The sequence below is a fragment of the Hermetia illucens genome, chromosome 1, assembly GCF_905115235.1.
Source record: "Hermetia illucens chromosome 1, iHerIll2.2.curated.20191125, whole genome shotgun sequence".
NCBI classification, from domain to species: domain Eukaryota; kingdom Metazoa; phylum Arthropoda; class Insecta; order Diptera; family Stratiomyidae; genus Hermetia; species Hermetia illucens.
Window position 1 is genome coordinate 31,694,746 of NC_051849.1, and position 20,128 is coordinate 31,714,873.

The 20,128-nt window shown below is 42.3% G+C and overlaps 1 protein-coding gene across 1 annotated transcript in view; it reads right to left on the minus strand.

The window, feature by feature from the left end:
• Positions 1–16,665, minus strand: part of LOC119661447 (GTP-binding protein Di-Ras1-like) — a 104,377-nt gene extending 87,712 nt beyond the window's left edge. The window contains exon 1 of the mRNA XM_038070790.1: positions 16,312–16,665. The gene's annotated coding sequence lies outside the window, so the exon portion shown is untranslated. The remainder of the gene's footprint in view (positions 1–16,311) is intronic.
• Between the last annotated feature and the right edge of the window lie 3,463 nt (positions 16,666–20,128).

Genomic DNA, 20,128 nt, shown 5'->3' on the forward strand with positions numbered 1-20,128 from the left:
TATTCTCAAGTTTTAGTGGAGATGGGGAAAACTGTCAGGTTTAGCGTAGGGGTTCTTTGAATTTGTATGTAATTTCGATAAGAGGGGGGGAGGGGGAAGCCAAAACCCTATTCGTCTATAATAATGAACAAGTAGGAAACTGAAAGTGGGCGCTACAGGTGTAACGCTTTTGTTTCTTTTGTGTGGTCGATTTAAAAAGGGAAGCATCCCCATACTATACATTTCTTGCTATATCATATCATCAATTTTAAGTGATGCTTTTACAAGAGGTTTTCCTTTTAGAAGCTTCTCATGCAAAATGTTTTCACTTAGATTTTTGTATCATATGATGTTTCAAATTTTGTGATTATCGGTTAGTTTAGTCCTTTTCCGTTGCCGAGAATTTTGGAATTATGAATTTTCTGTGCATAGTGTAAACGGCATCATTTTAAGATGAGGTTAAGCGGCGCTCCCCGCACATATAAAACGAGGGTGTACAATTTCCTTTTGTCGAATGTATAATAGCTATAAGAAGTATCAAACCATTATAAATTTACTTGAAGAAACATTTTTTTTTGGGGTTTGATCTCTCCGGAGTCTCGCAGTAAGAGATTGAAATTTCGGGTTATTCCGGGTTCCGATTGAATGGTTTACTCATTATTCGTTACTTGCGTTTTTTAATCTATTAAAAGATCATTATGGATCCAATCATCATCATCATCATCATCATCAACGGCGCAACAACCGGTATCCGGTCTAGGCCTGCCTTAATAAGGAACTCCAGACATCCCGGTTTCGCGCCGAGGTCCACCAATTCGATATCCCTAAAAGCTGTCTGGCGTCCTGGCCCACGCCATCGCTCCATCTTAGGCAGGGTCTGCCTCGTCTTCTTTTCCTACCATAGATATTGCCCTTATAGACTTTCCGGGTGGGATCTTCTTCATCCATACGGATTAATTGACCTGCCCACCGTAACCTATTGAGCCGGATTTTATCCACAACCGGACGGTCATGGTATCGCTCATAGATTTCGTCATTGTGTAGGCTACGGAATCGTCCATCCTCATGTAGGGGGCCAAAAATTCTTCGGAGGATTCTTCTCTCGAACGCGGCCAAGAGTTCGCAATTTTTCTTGCTAAGAACCCAAGTTTCCGAGGAATACATGAGGACTGGCAAGATCATAGTCTTGTACAGTAAGAGCTTTGACCCTATGGTGAGACGTTTCGAGCGGAACAGTCTTTGTAAGCTGAAATAGGCTCTGTTGGCTGACAACAACCGTGCGCGGATTTCATCATCGTAATTGTTATCGGTTGTGATTTTCGACCCTAGATAGGAGAAATTGTCAACGGTCTCAAAGTTGTATTCTCCTATCCTTATTCTTGTTCGTGTTTGTCTTTGACCAGTGCAGTTTGATGTTGTTGGTTGATTCGTCTTCGGTGCTGACGTTGCCACCATGTATTTTGTCTTGCCTTCATTGATGTGCAGCCCAAGATCTCGCGCCGCCTGCTCGATCTGGATGAAGGCAGTTTGCACGTCTCGGGTGGTTCTTCCCATGATGTCGATATCGTCAGCATAGGCCAGTAGTTGGGTGGACTTGAAGAGGATCGTACCTCTTGCATTCACCTCAGCATCACGGATCACTTTCTTTAGGCCCAGGTTAAAGAGGACGCATGATAGCGCATCCCCTTGTCGTAGACCGTTGTTGATGTCGAATGGTCTTGAGAGTGATCCTGCTGCTTTTATCTGGCCTCGCACATTGGTCAGGGTCAGCCTAGTCAGTCTTATTAATTTCGTCGGGATACCGAATTCTCTCATGACCGTGTACAGTTTTACCCTGGCTATGCTATCATAGGCGGCTTTAAAGTCGATGAAGAGATGGTGCAACTGTTGTCCATATTTCAGCAGTTTTTCCATCGCCTGCCGCAGAGAGAAAATCTGATCTGTTGCTGATTTGCCTGGAGTGAAGCCTCTTTGGTATGGGCCAATGATGTTCTGGGCGTATGGGGCTATCCGGCCTAGCAAGATAGTGGAGAATATCTTATAGATGGTACTCAGCAACGTGATACCTCTATAATTGCTGCACTGTGTGATATCTCCTTCTTTATGAATGAGACAGATTAAGCCTCGTTGCCAATCGTCAGGCATTGATTCGCTGTCCCATACCTTGAGCACAAGTTGATGAACCACTTGGTGTAACTGGTCGCCTCCATATTTAACCAATTCGGCTGTAATTCCAACGGCTCCTGGCGACTTATGATTTTTTAGCCGATGAATTGCACGGACTGTTTCTCCTAAACTTGGTGGTGGCAGTATTTGTCCGTCGTCCTCAGTTGGCGAGACCTCCAACTCGCCGATGTTCTGGTTGTTCAGTAGCTCATCAAAGTACTCAACCCATCGCTCTAATATGCCCATTCTGTCGGAAATCAGATTTTCCTCTTTGTCTCGGCAGGATGAGCATCGAGGTGTATAAGGCTTCATCCTGCTGATTTGTTGGTAAAACTTCCGCTTACTATGCCTGGTGCGGTTGCTCCCTGTACTTTTCTAGTTCACAGACTTGTTGGTTCTCCCAGGCTTCCTTTTTCCATCTGTGAAGTCGCTTCTTCGCTCGACGGAGTTCGTGTTAAGTCTCTGGGCGTGCCCGCGTTCTTTGAGAATGCAACATTACTCGGTATGCGGCATTCTTCCGTTCCGTTGCTAGCTTACATTCATCGTCAAACCAGCCGTTCCGACTCCTTTTGCGGCTGGGGCCAAGTATGTTTGTGGCCGTACCCATGATAACGTTCTTCAGGTGGTTGTGAAGATCATTAGTTGATGCTTCATCTTCAGGTCCTCTGTTGACTGCGGTTATTGCGGCATCCATTTCCCTCTTATAGGTGTCGCGGAGGGTTGTGTTGTGGATGGCTTCAGTGTTCACTCTCACCTGATTGTTAGAGGGGATTCTAGGTGGTATTGTTATTCGAGCTCGGAGCACCATGCCAACGAGATAGCGATCCGAGTCTGGAGAGGCCCACGTATGTTTGTGGACCGCTTTCCGCACAAACCAGGTACTTCCAACAACCATTTCGTGTGACCCTGCTAATTGAATAGTCCGCAGTCTATTATCATTTGCTTTTTCGTGTAAGCTACGGGAGCAAACGTATCGGCTGAATACGGGCTCCTTCCCTACTTGGCTGTTAAAATCCCCAAGTATGATTTTGATATCATATCTGGGACAGGCTTCGAGGGTTCTTTCTACTGCCTCGTAGAAGGTATCCTTCTCCGACTCCGCAGTCTCCTCTGTAGGGGCGTGAACGTTTATGAGGCTTATATTTCTAAACTTGCCTCGCAAGCGCAGAGTGCATAGCCGTTCGCTTATGCTTTCAAAGCCGATAACAGCAGGTTTCATTTTTTGGCTGACTAAGGAACCTACTCCGAGCACATGGTTTACTGGATGACCGCTATAATATATGGTGTAGTGGCTCTTCTCCAGGAAACCGGTCCCTGTCCATCGCATCTCTTGCAACGCTGTTACATCAGCCCTATATTGGGACAGGGTATCGGCTAGCTGCTTATCAGCTTCATCTCTGTACAGGGAGCGCACGTTCCATGAGAAAATGCGCAAATCGTTGTTCCTTTTTCGTTGCCGGGTCCGTCGTTTTAAAATCCGTCCTATCCGAGGCTCCTGTTGTGGCTTCGTAACAAGTTGTTTTCCGTGTAGGGTTGTCAGCCCTACCCAACCCCCAACCTGGAGGACCAGTTGGTACAATTTGTCCCGTTTTTAGGCGCGGGAGACTCGCCTTCATCCTTCTCCGTCTGCAGCTTTTCGTCAAGAAAGAGCTCCCAGCGGTCACCACGTGGAGGTGGAGATAGGGTTTGGTAGTAGAGTTCTTGGTATTGGTTCAGCAGGCATTTCCCAGGTTTTATGCTCCATCGTGGCTACCAATCCACGTTTCGCCCCGGGACCTATACTACCCTTTGACCACTTGGATCCAATCACTCTTCAATATTTTTGGGATCCAATTTGTTTCTTTCTTGGAGGTAACGGATAAGCCCACGTGAAAGATAAACACTTTCACTTTTCGCTTTAACTGCTAGTGGAACCAAGTGACACGGTTCTCTTGTAACAATGAGATGTAGTTCCACCCTTATAGACAAAGGAAACTCCAGGTGGTCCTGGACCAATACATTGTCAAACAAATTGCGTTGTGCAATTGTATTTCCCATACATTTAGTGAAATTTTCTTCAAAAATTAGTTACAAAATGGAAACGGGGGCGCGAACCTGAGCACCATCACAAATTTGTCTCTGTCGCCGCATTGAATGGCCGTGGAAACAGCTGACGGCTTGGTAGGAGTCCGAGGCAAGAGATGTCAGAATGTAGGGGAAACTCTGGAGTGACAGTCAGATACGGAGAAGAAAAATAAAGTCAATGAAAAATAAAAACAAATATTTTTATATTGCACTTGGGAAAAACAAAAACCCCAAAAAGTGGTGACCTCAGCAGAAGAATTGTATTAGCGTGATCCTGGCTACTGCATACCATCCACAGTCCAAAGGTATGCTGGAACTTTGGCACCAAAGACTGAAGGCCACCTTAATGGCTCGCGACAATCCATCGTGGTCGCGATTCTTGCCTTTCGTCTTTCTCGGCCTCCGTACAGCGTAACGAGAGGAGTTCACAGTCAGCCCCGCGGAGATTATGTAGGGAGAGAATTTGCGCGTCCCCGCCGACCCTGTGCTGGACATCAGAGCAGGGATAGGCGACTCGGGAAGACTGCGTCTGCTTAGGCACGCAGTTTCGAAGCTGCAACCAAGTCCACCTTCCCAACACGCGACGCGACAGCCGATATCAACAGCCTTAGGGACCTCGAGACGTGTTCACATTTAGAGTTCTGGGACGAGGCGAGCACTCGTTCATGCTCGATGTCCGGGGCGGGCCCAAGTGGGTGTCTTTATCGAGGCTGAAGGCTTCCGACGGGCCTTCACAAAAACGCCCGCGAAGTGTCAGACTCGCCCAGTGGCGGTGGCGGGATCGCGCGGACGGTTTGCTTCGCTGAAACCACGAGGTTTCAGCTGGGGACGGAGTGATATGGCGGCAGATTGGAGGCGCGAATCTGAACGCCACCGCAAATTCGTCTCTGCCACCGTATTAAACGGTAGCGGAAAGAGCTGACACCCTGGGGGGAGTCCGAGGCGAGAGATGTCAGAATGTAGAGGAAACTCTCGAGTGACGGTCAGATACGGAGAAGTGAGTCAGATGCGGAAAAGAAAAATAAAGTCAAAGAAAAATAAAAAAACGAATGTTTTAATTTTCCATTTGGTATAAACAAAATCCCTAAGACGGTACGAGTACATGCCATAAAAAGCTATTGCGTCTATTTGTATTGATATCGCGTGCAGCTTTAAGCCAGCCTAATTTAAGTATTACATTTATCTTCCCCACCTTATTTTGAAAATTGTTTGGGGATGGACTCAAAGACCTTCGGAGATCCTTGTCAAATCTCCGCATATATATAAACATAACAAATGACAATACTAGCAAATATTAAAAGTTGAATTTTCAACCCCATCCCCGGAGGAGTTGAGGAATTAATGGAAGGGAAGGGCACCTATAAGAAATTCAATTATCGAAAAATTGCCATTTAATTGAACGCAGAGATTGAACCTATAGAGGGGCTTTAACCAATTGTTCCCTTTATAAGTGCCTTCTCTTCGCTGCGCACTGATGCTTCGATTTAATGAGCTTTTCCCGTTTTTGGGTATCTTTATTACGCGTGCAGATACAGTACTATATTCATCCAACCACGCGACGATGCTACTGACATTCGATACACAAAAATGCTTTTTACTTTTTTCTGCAAATTTCACTTCCTCTTCTAAATATAGGACTCCCGCATTAGCGGTCTCCTTTCTTTCTTCCAATTTCCTGTGGTGATTCTCTTTCCTCTGCACCTCACACTCGACATTAGTACAAAAATATCAAATCTTATTTACTCAATTTTTCAACCCTCGCCTTCTAACCGCTTTTCTTCGCTCTTTTTCTTGTGAATCCAATACAAACTTTTGCTGGAACTAGAACGACTTCATAGTTAATTTTTCTGAACACAACGCATTTCGTCTATCTGTTTCGTTTCGCTTTAAACGACACATTTCTCGTCACTTTTTGTTATTCTAAACTCTCTTCAGTCAAATCAAAAACTCTCCCTCAACTTTACCTGTTCTTTTCCGTCATATCTCGAATCTTCCGATCCAAGCCCATAGAATTTACTAGCCGTTATAAAAAATTAAGTGGAGCTTTTTTATTTCAATCCGGGCCTTGTGAGTTGGGGCCTCGTAAGAGGCGACCAAAAGAGATAGAAGCTTTTAGGCTAGCAACCTGCAAATTTTGAAACGATTGACCTCACAGCTGCAACTGAGGCTCTGCGCTCCTCGGCAATGGTGTCGAGGGTCTTTAAATTATCCACTTTCTGAAAAATAAGATGATGGGACTCCGGAGAATTCTCCTTTCCCTCTTGAGAGAATGAGCTTCGGTACTCCGGAAAGCCAAGCGGTAGTAGACGCGAATCTGGTGTCGGATTGTTTCTAACGCCTACCGCAAAGAACGCTCTCTTGACCTGAGAGCCGGTTTCTGACAGATTTCTGACTGCAAGATTCTGGTCCAGGTGAAGGAGCATCATAATAATACAGTACCATGCATCAACGGAGACTTCCGATATACGGGAGAAGGAGTGTTTGCACGCAGTTCAGGAAGGGCTTCCTAAAGGTGGCTTTGTGATCGTGGTGGGTGATCTACATGCCAAGTTGGATCTGACAACACCTTGCTCGGACATGTGATTGGGAAATACGATCATGGTGACCGTAAGGATAATGGTGGGAAGATTGTGGATTAATGCAGTTCGAGTGTAAAGTTTATAAAGCCATAAGGTCAGTTGGGTTTCAACTAACCGACACCGTACGAGCAATTAGATCGGCCACTTGGCGATCGGTAATAGATTTAGGAGTTGCCTTCTGGATGTGCGTAACAAGAAAATCACTGACATCGGCCTCGAAAGGGGTTACCATCTGATTGGCGTTTAAGCTCGTGTGCGTGTTGCGACAACCACTTCTCGCGTGGTTAGAGAACTGCCATCCCCCCAAAATTCAATACTGACCGCTTGTATGGCCCATCTGTCGCTTGGTAGTGGGAACGGTATCTTGCCGATCAGACGGAAGATATACTGACTAACCCGCCTGAGAATATCGATGAGCATTAAACCGCCATCAAAAATGCTCTTTTCTCGGGTTCCAGAGTTATTCATTGCTGCAACTGAAGTTACTGCAGCTCTGTTACTTCCACTCGCACGAAAATCCTGGCAAGTTGAGACCTTTACCAGAGAGTGGAAGAAGGAGATGATCCTTAAGATTCCAAAAAAAGAGCAGAAATTTGACGTGTGACGATTGGAGTGGTGGTCTCTGTTGTTGTAAATATAATAGCTAAAATAATCCTGGAATGCCTTAAAGAACATCTCGAAAGTTTGATCGACAGAGAGCAGTCTAGTTCCCACCCCGGATCCGCTTACATTGACTACATCAACACCCTAACATCATTTGAAACAGCGCACGAAGTTTAGATGTTCGCTGCTCTTCCTTCCTTCCTTCGACTTCGAGACAGCCTTCAATTGCATGAAAAGAGAATGTATCTGGCGTGCTCTATGCAGGAGCGCCATTCAGAAGAAACTAACAGCAATTATCAGAGCAACATATGATATCGTTAAATGTCACCTTCTGCACCAAAGGAACATCCCAGAGGATTTTCAGGTCCAATGCAGAGCCTGTCAGGATTGCATGTTGTTACTGATGTTCTTGTTATCGGTGACTTTGTTCATGTCCGGAGGATGTGGAGGAGTTCAACAGACTATGGCATTTTTCCTAAAACACTACGACTATACTGATGATACCTGTTCGCTCTCTCACCAGGTCGTGGACCTTAGGCAAATACGTCTTTGGAAAGAGAGGTGAGTAAAATTGGACTGAAGATAAATTTCAACTGAGCTAAGTTTCTGGATCTGACGTTTCATCTCACTTTCTCTATCTGCATTAATGGAGAGAGCATAGAAGGCGTCGATTAATTTGTATATCTAGAAACTAGGTATGGGCTTCTAGCAGATTTAAATAAAACACGATAGTTATACATTCCTTGAAATATTTTGGAGATATTCTAGATTAGAAGTTTTTGTATGACAAACATGTATAGACAAAAATGAAACGAGCTCTTACAGCTTATGGGTTGTGCAAACGAAATTTTTTTTCGATATGTAGACTTAGGCCGGCGGTAATATAGATACGTATTGCTAATTTTCGCCTATACAGTGCAGTAGTATAATAGGAATTGAATCCCGCTCTTAAAATGTCTTCTGACTCTCAGATCTCTATATATTTGTTTGGTAGTAAATATAAATTTAGCCTGGGGAACAGAAAATACCAGAACCGACCAGAGGAATCCATTGCAGGGTAAACTGAAGCTTTCTACATTATCGGCTGAAAAGTAGAACAATGTTCTGCAGTAGGAGTCTCCCTGATAAAAATGAGGGGGTGGTTTTTTCCTTCGAGGCAGTTTTTCAGTAGGGGACTTTCTCACAAACTCTAAAAAACCGATCCGAGAATATCGATGAGCACTTGGCGACCATCAAAAGTACTTTTATCTCTAAAGCTCTGAAAACTTATCGGCCACGTCTCGAAAGGTCGTCACAAGAACTAACAGACAAAAAGAATGAAAGAGTATTTCATTAGTGGGGGAAACTGAAGCTGCCGCAAATAACAACGATTTCGCCATCATATGCTGCGTCACGAAAAAGCTTGAAGGAGAGACATTTCCGAGAAGTAATGGTTACTTTCAGAGTGACAAATGATAGCGCAAAATGAGACGTACTTTCTCAAGGTAAAATTTCAGAGGAATGCGAAGTTGCAGACGGAGCCCGCTGGGGTTGCGCCCTATTATCGATGCTTTTCCTTCTCGTCATCGGTGACGTTCTTTATGCTCCTTTGCCCGCAAGACGTAAAGGGGTTTAATGGATTATGATATTTTCCTCAAACACTTCAATTACGCTTGCCCTCTTACCGAGTTATCGACCTTCGGCAAATGACTCTAAATGTGAGGAAGGACACAAGTCTAGTCAATCTGAAGATAAACCCTGATCAAACCAAGGTTCCCAGTCTGACTGATCATTGCATTCCTTCTATTTGCATTAATAGGTATAAAATTGAAGGCATCGAACTATTTGAATATCTAGGTAATGTTGCACCACGGTTACTCAAAAGCTGCAAGTTTCCATCAATTTCTGTCTAGATTGAATCTTCAGAGAATTTTGGACTTAGCCAATAATAAATGAAGAACTTTGCTAGCCTACAGCGCAAGATGCCCGTGGTCATACTAACTAGGAGGCGAATATAGCAGTGGATAGGTAACACACTGAAAAAGAACGATAACTCTACTTGTAACTCTCTACCTGTAATGAAACCCACTATCCCAGGATGGGTGACAAGTGGGTCGCCATGGAGCTACGTGGTGTGGAATAATGGAAAAAGAATGCAAGTTTCTAGAAAAATCCCGAAGTGAGATGAAGCACATTTCCAGGAAGTGGCAATGATAGTATGTGTATGTGAAATTACCAGCCTATGCCTCACGTAAGGGGTTGTGGGGGCATTGAGCAGTCCTTTGATCACCTCGAAAATCGTTCAGGAATGCAGAAATCGTTTGAACTCTATGTCTAGATTCAATACGGTGGAACTACTCTGGGTACCTGGTCACTGTGGCATAGAGAGAAATGAAATTTCGGACGCTTTAGCGAAAGAGGGGTCAATCTCCCCTATGCCGGGACCGGAGGCAGCAATTGGGGTATCAGTAGCATTGGCTAAATCTGTTTTCAAAAACTGGGAACAAGTTTCCCATAATGACAGGTGGCAGAGCCTAAATGCTGCTTGACACACCAAACTTTTCCTGCCAGAACCCAACATACGTACTGCAAAGTTTATCCTGTCGAAAAGCAGGAGGACCTGCAGGTGTATTGTGGGCATTCTGAAAGACCATAATTCACTAGCTGGGCATATGTTCAGAATAGGAATTACCGCAGATGATACGTGTCCCTCCTATAATGAGGAAGCGGAATCCACGGAGCATTTCCTATGTGAATGCCCCGCCTATGGACGCATCAGGCATCAGATCTTTGGTGCCGATGTTCTCCAATTGCGACGGGTAGCATGACATCCACTAACGGAAATCCTGCGATACGTTAACGAATCCGGAATATTCCGTTAGACGGGGGTGGCGAGTACAATGGGCCAACACGGCCTGAGTGCTCAGAAGCTGTAGCTTCTCCCCCACCATACACACACACACACAAGGGTTTGTGACTATCTACAAGGAGTACAACCGAGATATGACATAGAACGTTCTGACACGTTCTCAAAGGCCATTGTAACCATAAATTGGCGATTACGGGATCTTCAAAAATGTGTTTTGACACCACATTTAACGGACGTTTGATTTCACAATATATGATTCTTCCTATGGTTTCATCGATTTTGTTATGTGAGGGCAAAATTAAAGCAAGCCTTCCTAGTTTCCAAATTAATCCGAAGTCAACCGTTAGTGAAATAACATTATCGACTGATAACTGCTACGGTCAGAATAAAGACATGGTCATATACCACAGCCAAATAAAAGTCATAAGCCAAAAACCTTTCCTAAAAGGTCACATTCACTTGAAAGCGGATTCACTCCACGCCATAATAAAAAAACAAACGAGAAAAAATACTAAAGCAACAGTTGATTCTACAAATTTCTACAAAAATAGCGTATCGAAATCCTTCTCGTACACCCTTTCATCTATAAATAAGTTGATATAAATAAAAACTCACATTTCAATTGTCTCAATGTTTTCCCCAGAGTAAAACAGGATAAAATTGGTAGCGTGTTTGTAGAGTGTAAATTTGAGGAGGAAGCTGTCAGGGAAATAATCCTGACACGGCAAACTAGAAAAAAGACATGAAAATACCAGCCTCACTTAGACCAATTTCTGATACCAGAAAGATGATTTCATCTTAAAAATATAATGACATAATATCTTTCTTGAAATTCCTGCCTAGTGAATGCCACACGTTTTATAGGAATTTACGCCAAAAGTGTACAAGAATATCCTTGAGATTATGATTTTGAGTAAATTTAGATCTTTATATCTATTCTAATATTACAAAAGTGCTACATTTTTAAAAAATGTGCCTGAATCTGTTTATGTAATAATACAAATTGGGTCTCTTCTCCTGGGAAAAAGTTATGTAATGAAATGTTTCAGTCAAGTTATTTTTTGAAAGAAAAAAAAAAGTAAAGAATTAAAATCTGAATTAATAATTTTATAATTTATGACTTGGAAATGTTTGTATTTGATAAAGAAATAAAATAAAAACCCATAGAACAGCGATTAAACTGGTTTTTCTCTGGCTTCCATCTTGTTCATGAAAAGTAATTAATAGTCTTCTTTCATTTCAGAATTGTAGGTAAGGAAAATGATTGAAAAGGATACTGTGACTAATATCTTCGAAGCTAAGTAAAAAACTAGTAACTCAATTTATGTAGATAAAGAGAAGAGTGTAGCTGGAAATTAAACGGCATATTAACCATATATGTGACCCATCGCGATTTAGTACCCTTCAAAACTTCCCGAGAAAAGTACACTTGTCGCTGACATGGTTTAGCCAGTAATGGAATAATCAAGTTTAATGGTGTTCCTGGCAGTGACAATACTATCTAGACATTCAAATTTATTTTTGTTTTCAATGTCCTACCCATTGAGGTTTTACCTAGATGCAGCACATGATATTTTGCGCCGTCATATCTCACCCTGATAATAGTTTCTAGTTGCTCCGGAAGACCCCTCCTGCCTAGAGCACTCTATATAAATTTCCTGTTGACGTTACTGGGTGCTCTTCCGAAATTAATGAAAAGGAGGTGAAACGGAGAGCTTTGTAGTTGATTGATGTGGTCGACATAAGAGGATCAAGAACAGAAACCACACTGTTCAAGTTCTTTTGCAATGTCTGTATTCCAACTAAAATATTATAAATAAGCGTTTCCCTAACTGTTACTTATTTCATAGTATGTAAAGACATCTCGCTTAAACTCAACGTAGAATAATGTCGCTCACTGCATACGTAGGGTTCACATTTCTAGCCTTTCCAACAACCTTTGTCTGGGAAAAGTGTGTGTGACAGATGGACGGGCAGGTGGATGTACACGCATTGATTATGTAAATGAAGGGGTTCATTGAAGTCACCTCGGAATAAAGACACCTGCCTCCACATCAAAAGGTACTGCGACTTCAAACGGGGTTAACCCAAGCAAGAGTGTCAATAAAAAGTCACCAGTGGTAAACTCTGTGAATGATCCATTTAGCAAAAGAACTTTAAGTAGTACGATCCCCGATAGCAAAGGCTGATAACTGTCAGAAAATTGAAATATCCTTCTGCGAAGAAGGCAACTATTCCGGCCGGGGAGAATACGAAACTTGGCACAATGATAATAAATTTTATAGAGGATGTCAAGGCTCGATATAATGTGTCTCGGAGTACAAGAAGGACTAAAACCAGAGAAATAAATAGCGCAAACTGGGAGAAACTGCAATAGTGTAATCTAAGTCAAGAACGCTCTATATCTGGCGAGGTGGAAACTCCAAAGCTGCGTGAAAGATTAGGAAAATCTATTGGGGAAGCGGAATCCACTAAAAGAAGCCGGAAACAGAAAATAGATAGAAGGGGGACAAACAAACGAGACTTCCAATTGATACTGCACATGACTGCATTCATTCCAGTCCCTATGACAAAGAATGACGAGTGTATTGAAAGTTATACTTGGGCTAAGGGGATTTCTCCTATCTAAGGTCAAAAATCACGAGCGATAACAAGATTTGACGATGTTGGAAGCCAACAGAGCCTACTTCACCTTACGAAAACTGTTCCGCTCGAAACCTGTCACCATAGGGCCAAAGCTCTTACTGTACAAGACTTTGATCTTGCCAGTCAAAACCTCACTGTACATGGCAATGGTCTTGCCAGTTCTCAAGTATTCCACGGAAACGAGAGAGAAATCCTCTGAAAAATGTTTAGACCACTACATGAAAAAGGACGATTCTATAGTCTATATAACGGCCAAAAGTCCATGAGGCCAATATCTATGGTAGAAAAAAAAAGAAGCAGACCTTACCTGAGGTGAAACGATGGTGTAGGTCAGGACGACAGACAGCTTTTAGGGACATATCGACTTGGTAGACCTCGGCGCAAAACCGGAACGTCAGGAGTTCCTTATTAAGGTAGGTCTAGACCGGATACCGGTTGTTGCGCTGTTGATGATGATGATACTATGCCGAGTATATTCCATATTCAATGAAAACGTTGTATTTATTTTGGCAGTGGCGAGCTGCCAGCCCTGAGCTACCGTTTACCATTGAAGAAATTAACGTGACACACAGGATCCAGACATCTGGGCCACCTTCTACTTTGGTCAGATTTATAACACGCATAACCCGGTATAGGTGGATAAATCAGTTCAGGTAGCAGTCATCGCCCGAAAAGGATTGGCAAATCTTAAAGGCGCACGGAAATAGAAACAACGTCCGAGAGGGAAAGGTTTCCTTGGTTTCCTCCCTCCACGAACCTTAGAAAATCTGCTAAGAATACTAGCTAAAGATTGTGGATGAGCATTTGTATGATTTCACGTTGGAAATACTGGACAAAGAAAGTTCACTCCTGTAAACTGTATCCTTCAAAGATAATAAACTGCCTCAGGGTACATAATTAAACTTCCAGAGGTTTAGTAATAGTCCTTAATTAATTCCTAGTTTTTCTGAACTAGAAGATACATTTAGTGTAAATAGCTTTAAGGCTCTTAATAGCTACATCGAAAAGTTAAACTTTTATTTCAATTACATGTACTTAAATATTAGAGGTATACGATAAAATGTAGGCGCTTTCGGCGCCAGTTTGAATAAAATAGTTAAAAATAATACATATATACTAAGAGAAGCTCATTTAAAAATTTTTAAAAAATATCAACCATTTTGATATCCGTGGATAAAAATATTTTTTGCACAAACGAATTTCCATCAAAGCGCAGCAGCCACCATCACGAATCTGCCAATTTTGATAACTCGGAAATGGGAGCAATAATTCCATAAGAAGCTGCTTTGCAGCATTACATACGTACATATATGAAAGTTTTGCAATTGTCCGAGCCGGTCCGCTAAAGAAAAACACATTTGGTAAGACATCGACATGGGCATACGTGCAATTTTTGTGCAATGTGAAGTCATGATGGGATTTAGAGATTTGAAAAGAAGATAGTGGAGGTATTGAAAGATGCTGTATAGGATGAAAAGGAAAAAATGATACCTATAAGTAGATAGATCTTTTCGTTAGTTCCATTTAGGACAAAGGAAATGATATGCATATCACGAAACGATGGATATTACTACTTCTGCGCGGAGAGTGATGACACCCTCATATATAGGTTATAATAGGACAATCTTCAGCACAAGTGGAAACTGTGCATCTAGGAGGATACTCAATATACGATGCTGGCTTAAAAGTCTTAAAAATGGAATAATTCTTGTGGCCGGGCAGCAATTCTGTCGAATGAGCCAACACCAACTGGTCGAGGAGAACCTCGGCATTGTGGCACCAGCAAACGCTCACATTGCCTTGCTGACGCAGTAGGCCTAAGGGCCTAAGGCCTTGGGCATTCAGAGCCGAGCCTGCATGGGGACTCATCTGAAGTAGCTGTGACCTCAAAGCTTCATTAGAGGTTATCTGGTAATATGGTAAATGGTAAATTCATATCGCCCAGAAATTCTCGGGAGAATTGTGAGGCATGTGTTTTTGGTTCGGTTATTTGCAGTTAGCGCGAGATTTACGAGGATTGTGATTACGTCCACATCGCGGACAAATACCTTCGGGCCGTGGAACGTGGAGTTACGCTTACAACTCGGGTGCCGTACTCCTTAGTTCAGTAGAGGTTTAGGTATGTCTTGCATCCATCAGTATGAATGCTTGACCATGCACTCAGTATAGACTAATAGCGTTCTTGCTTGTCACAGCAGGACTCTGATTGTTGTCTCAAAATCAACTCATTGGGTTAAACCTAAGCGATGGAAACTCACGTGAAACAACCCGAACGTTACTGGCGGTTATGGGATTGACCGACATACTGTAGTAAATAGGTCCACTTTTACCATCAAACAAGCCTAATCTTACTTTTTAGGAGGCCGTGCAACTTCCCAAATACCATTACTATTATTATTGACACCAGGAATGGAGGAAAAACAACACTTGAGAAAGTTTGAAGATATTACGAAATTACATCCAAACTACTTACCACTTATGAAAGTTAACTAAGTATTTATAATTAGGACCATGCCATTAGGAGCAATTCGTATAACCATATATGGTAGAAGACCTTAAAATGAATCTATAGAGCCAGTTCAAAATATACAGAAGAAATTAGTAAGCTCACTCTTTGCTGAGACTCAACTATAAAAGTTGAGAAACCTAAAACGAAGGAAATGAACACTGAAGAAAGGATCAACTGATTCTGCAAATTGAAGCTAAGAAGAGAAGATCCTTCTTTTTTTGTTTTCACATAAAATACTGGAGGATGTTAGGAGTAATTAACTTTCCCGGCACTTCACATAGTTTATACAAGCCGAGGTTTATTTATTTATTTATATATAAATTAAATAAAATCACCGTTAAACAATATGTCATCGGCACAATGCGGAAACCAGAAAAACTCAATTTTAATTAGGATTCCTAAGTTTGGAACTATATTTCCTCATAACATAAATTTTGCTAATTCCTAGTTTAGTGTATTCAGTTATAAAATAATCAATTTATAAATTTATAAAGATACAAACCATTAAAATTACCTAGGATTGAAAAATAAATAAAACATAAATTATCTATCTATTCAGCTATCTATTGTACCTTAAATCGGCGAGATACTTTCTTTGTTACCTTTATTCACTGATAACTTAAGGACTTTGTCTTACCAGGGGATTTTGTGGTGGGAAGTCTTAGAGATTTCCGACGAAAAGAGATTTTACAACAACATCTGGTTTCGTTCCCAGCCTCATAGTAATTTCATTCATCTCGGGGATAAAAATTGGACGGTAGGTTTGCCGTAAAAATACACTACATTGTTGACATTTCACTTCTATTATTAAAGCTGAGACCCCAAAAGTCGTCCTTGGTAATTCAGTTATTTTTCCAGAAGGGAGACACCTTAACAAGTACGCATTGTAACGTCTATCGAAACTAAACAATACTTACTCGTACTATACTCGTACAACCACGATAAAGCCGGTAAAATTGTCTTTTATCACATATGCAAACACCTCACAAAAGAAGCACAACACCCAGGATAACAATAACAACCACTTTGTGCTTTGTCACTTTAATCTGATCCTTACGATTTCACAGACGTGTGTATAGTACGTGAAAATTCAGTAAACCAGCTTCACTCAACAATCGCACTTCTATTCACAGGATTTGTCTTTCCTTTTGCCGAAAGTGCGCAAGAATTTAAAATTCTTTGTTAAAAGCCTCTTGGAAAACATGAACTTCAGAGATATCCTTGGAACCAAAAACACGACCGAACGGTGGTACTTCAGATGCTTCCACACTCTGAAATGTTATCGACAAATGATTCAAATCGCCGACTAACAAGCTTCTTATATACCTCGTGAATGGAGCAAACAGTGCGTGCTCCGTGCGAACTTGTGCCACGAGCACGACTATGTTTTCGTCCTTATAACATCGTCCTTGCCACCGGTTTACGTTCAACGAACGCCCCATACGACGGAGCATTACAGTTTGGTACAAAAAAGATAGAAGTAGTTGGTAAAGATTGTGGATACCTCCATGATTACACATGAATATTTGAAAATATTGGATGTTGGATAATTTGAGCCATATGACGTTATCAAGAGTTATTGCTGAAAGAATATAACAAGGATACTTTTACAAGAAAATATTATAGATCTCATATTTCAGATAGCGATCTAAGGAGATACGCTCCGGTACGCAGTGGACATACTCGCGTATCTATGCATAGATATCACCCGGCATCCACCCATTTTAAATGATTAAAAGGAAATCTACCTATTGGTTCAAGGATACCAATTTTTGAACAATTACTATATAATTACCTCATTTTTTGTGCGCTTTCTATGAACCTGTGATGGATAAGACCTCCTCAAAAGCACTTGAATTTTTTCCAATAAAACCGAAGTAATTAACATGAAAATTTCCAAATTGCATTATCAAAGTACGCTGGAGCTCCCTGGGTGGCATAATTTCAGATATATAGTATTTTTCAGGTGATTTTGAGGACTCGAAACGTTGGAATAATTGGACCTTTTAATTGCTAATTAGGGCATAACAATATGCATGCTGCCGTGCTAAGCTCTGTGGAATTTTCCATTGCTTGTTGGAGATGCTGATTTCCTCCTTAGAAGGAAAATTGAAATAAAATACACAATACGAAGGAAGATTATGCCAAACACTTGTCGGGATTATTTCAAAGGTAGGGCAGGAAACAATCACCTTCTAATCCTCTTAAGGGATTCTATGAAACACTCATTTATCCCACACCTGTGGTTAGTATTTGGTTAACATAGATCTTCCTATCACATATCAATGTCGACCAATTAGATATTCTTAACACTTTATCAATCTCTTTGCGGATATCGATATCGAGATATGCCCACATAAGTTTGAAGGTCATGATATTTCTTTCGTCCTCATCCGAAAGGTAGGGAACTCAGTTTCTCAAATTACCTGAACGTTGAGCTGTGGGCTCGGATGTTTGGTGTAATAATAGCTTTAAGGTGAGACTATTGGTGGGTCAGGAAATAATAATCAAGAATTAGAAATCGAAAGTTGAGCTCTTCAAGTGTAAAAACTTTCATAGTTCGCCTATCGTCCTTGCCATGTAGACATGTTCAGGAATTTCATGAAATCTCCTGTTGGACTGAAATCACTTCCTTCAACAAAAACATATTTGCATGATTATAATTTTTGTGTAGGATGTGTTAAGGTTGCATGGCAGCGCAAATCCTCACGCGACTTTCCTTTGGTGGTCGCTGGGAACTGTTTTCGGTCAGGCTACAAATATACTGGGCCGGACGTAAGGCTATGGTGGAGCGGACGAACACGGTTTATGAATAGCGTTGACTATAACATTGGAAATATTGTTTTTCGGTGTCAAAGGAAAAATAAAATGAGTGAGTTACTAGTCGTCACCGTGGACAAAACTCGCATAACCTAAAATCTTCCGTTTTGTGCAAAACAAGACCTTATTAAAATCTATCGATCGTCTGTCTGTCTATCTGTCTGTCACACGCTCTTTTCTTCAAAACGGCTAAACCGATCCGTACAAAATTTGGTGACACATAGGAACTGTTGTAGTGGCACATCGGAGGTGCGAACCCTGAACGCCATCGAGGATTCCCCTCTGCCGCCACATTTACCGGCCGTGGAATCAGCTGACGGCCTGAAAAGAGGCTGGAGGAAAAATATCAAGAAGGACTCTCTGGACTTCAACGTCTCCTTGAGGCCGAGTTAGTCCTAAACGTTGAAAAATGCAGATAAAGAAACAGGTAAAATTTCTGGGCCACTTAATAAGCCCTGACGGTATTCAACCTGACGCAGACAAGGCTGAGGCGATTAAGAGCTTTCTAGTATCAACCACGATGAAGGATTTGCGAAGGTTCTTGGGCATGTTAAACTTCTATCGTCGTTTCTTGCCATCACCAAGCGATCCCTAACGCCTAATTGTCTGGGCCCAAAACTGAAGACTATCGCGAGAGTAGTCTGTTGACGTCGTCCATGCGTTTGAGAGAATCAAGCAACAGCTTGTTGATACAACATTGCTGGCATTTCTTCAGCCAGATGCACCCCTAGCTGTATTCGTCGATGCATCTGATACAGCGGTAGATGCCGCTCTTCACCAACGGGTTGAATCAAATCTGGCAACCATTGGTCTTCTTTTCGAAGCAGCTCAACCAGGCTCAACGTAACTACAGCAGCTACGATCGTGAGCTACTCGCCACATACCGCGCTATGAAATACTTCCGATTCTTTCTGGAGGGAAAACCGTTCACCATGTTCACGGACTACAAGCCCCTTATATTCGCGCTCAGACAAAAGCCCTCGCCAACTTAGGCACTTGAGTTATCTGATATCCAACATGTATCTGAAAAAGACATTGTTGTGGCAGACACTTTGTCTCGAATTTCGGAGGTTACAGTCCCCGCCGCGTCGATTATACGACAATCACCGAAGCACAAAAAGATGACACTGAACTTCAAAGCCTGAAGGCAAGCTCCACATAAAAGTTCAAGGAGTTTCCTATTTCCGGCTCAAACTCTCTTTTACTCTACGAGACCTCAGATAAGGGACCTAAACCATCCATTCTTGCCGATTTTCGCAGGAAAGTATTTCAGGTAATACACGATTTAACGTACCCAGGCATCAGAACGACGAACCTGACATCATCAAGGACACAAACTCTTGGACCAGACATTGCATCGCGTGCGAGAAGCACGTACGAAAGAAAGTAGACGTATGCCTTGGGTCAACCAAGCGCTTCCACACCATATATTTCGACATCATTCGCCCTTTGCGAGACTCGTACGATTATAAGTATTGCCTCACAATCATCGACTGGTTTACGTGGTGACCTGAAGCAATACCTCTGACTGATCATGTGCCAAGGCCCTCTGTCAAGAGTGGGTCCTGCGCCTCGGAATACCAGTCGTATTCATCGCCGACCAGGGAATTCAATTTGAGTCTATTCTTTTCACGGAGCTCCTTGGGTTAAAACGGCGACTACAGCATACCATCCACAGTCCAGTGGTATGCTGGAACGTTTATACCCGAAGCTTAGGGGCGTTTTAATGGCTCGCGACGATCCGTCATAGTCGCGGTCCTTATCTTTCGTCTTGCTCGGCCTTCGCACAGCCCACCGAGAAGACTTCACGGCCAGCCCCGCAGAGATGGTGTACGGGGAGAATCTGCGCCTCCCCGCCGACACTGTGCAGGACATCAGAGCAGAGGTTAGCGAATCTGGAATGCTGCGTCTGCT